The sequence below is a fragment of the Suncus etruscus genome, chromosome 7 (assembly GCF_024139225.1).
Source record: "Suncus etruscus isolate mSunEtr1 chromosome 7, mSunEtr1.pri.cur, whole genome shotgun sequence".
NCBI classification, from domain to species: Eukaryota; Metazoa; Chordata; class Mammalia; order Eulipotyphla; family Soricidae; genus Suncus; species Suncus etruscus.
The window spans coordinates 33,777,682-33,779,600 of record NC_064854.1 but is presented as its reverse complement, the minus strand read 5'-3'; positions in this window follow the sequence as shown (position 1 = coordinate 33,779,600).

The following is a 1,919-nucleotide window of genomic DNA, read 5'->3' as shown; positions in this document are numbered from 1 at the left end:
GATGTTTTGCAAAAACAAAACAAAACCAACCAACCAAACTGACTTGAATTTCTCAAAAAGTTAACTTGATAGCAAAAAATAGGAGATTGTCCTAGATGAAAGGAGTACAAAGAGACATAAAACCCCAAAGCAGAAACCCCAATTAGATCTTTGTTCAAAAAAAAAAGGCAAACAGCCATCAAAGGCATCTGGGGACAATTGGGCAAATTAAAGTTTGTTAACTCTTAGCTGAGACTACCGGGCTTTGTTACCTTTTCTGAGCATGGTAATACCGTTATAGTACACAGAAGGATGTTCATCTTCTCAGAGGATGTTTGCCAAAGTGATTAGAAATAAAGCATGAGGATATAGGGATTTAACTTTCGAGTGATGAGCTAGAACTTGAGAAAAAATACAGCAAATCTGTTAATTGCTGAACTGAGCTGGCAGCTTCTTCTAGAGGAGATGGTTCTTAGAGGAAGTTAATTCGGGCTGCTTTTAGGTGGACTCTTGGGTGTTCAGTGCATTATTTTCCTCCCAAATTTTCTACCAGTTTGAAAACTCACCAAATAAAAAGTAGAGGGAAAGACACTTCTAGGACCTGCCACATATTTGGGGTAGCTTTTGCATGATGGAAACCTTAATCTAATTATTTCTTTTCCCTTGAGAATAAGACACCCTCTTGATATTCTGTCTATTATTACATTGAGCACAGTTTTGTTCTGAGTGGTCCCTATCCTTGGGGTGGGGCCTAGAACTCTCCTTCCTGAGACCCCAAATCTTCAGCTGCTGGGGCTTCTCTCTTATTCTGCAGAGGGAAGAATCTGATATGCCTGCTTCCCTTCATACAACTCCCCTTGCCTTCCATTCTTGCATTCTCACTTGGTTCAAAGAAAAGACTAAAACTAACTTCTCTTCTCCTTTCTAAATCACCTATCATAAATAGGATTGTGAAAGTTAAATGCCAAACATTATCTCCTTAGAATATAGAGCCTTGCCATCATTGCTTAGCTGTCCTAAGTTCTGCTCACCTCTGCTCATAATGCCCAGAGCAATATATTCCTCTCATTTATGTAAAAGTCTATTGAGCCATGTACTGTTCTTGTATATTATGCTTGGATCCCATAAACAAGAATTTGTAACTCAAAGAGAGAAAATTCTGTCCTAATAGAGCTTTCTAGGCACTGATATAGGTTGCCAGGAGAGTACTCAGGCATAAAAGGCTTTTTTTTTTTTTTTGGTAGTCTGGTTTAAGCATTCAATCTTGAAAGTAATCACCTGTTTTGCTGAAGTTTTACACTGCCTGTCACTGAGTGAGAAATCTTCATTTTGCCACTGGAAGCTTGTTTATCACAGTACCAGCCCATCATAACCTGGTATGGCAAACAGTCTGATAGGCAAATAGCAGTGGAACCCAGACTGCTGTAGTAACACTTTTACTCCTTGACTGGTTATCAAAGAGCTCTCAGAATGAGAAATTGTTTCCCATTCCCCTATCCCCTTGGAGGGGAAAGAAATCTTGGTGATATTTTTTCTGCAGCAAATAATCCACACACACAGGTGGGTAAAAGGGACAAGAAGCTCAAATGTAGAGTCCTTTGTCAGCCTACCACCAGCGCCAAAAGACCTCAAACCAGCTAGTAAACTGCTCCAAAATACCACGAGTACTGACTCCCGAACTATTTATTAGGCTTTCAACAGCGCCCCCACCTAGAAGGCCATAAGTGGGAAAACAGGAAGAGATAATAATCTCAAGAAAATACTTTCATATATAACACCAGACTAAGAACTGAGATGTTCAGACATTAATGTCTGAGAAAAATATTCGTTAAAAAATAAGGGACAAAGAGAGTATAGCAAGTAGCACAGCAGATAGCACAGCAAGGTTTACCTTACACATGGCCTACCAGAGTTCTATCCCTGACATTCCATATGTCTCT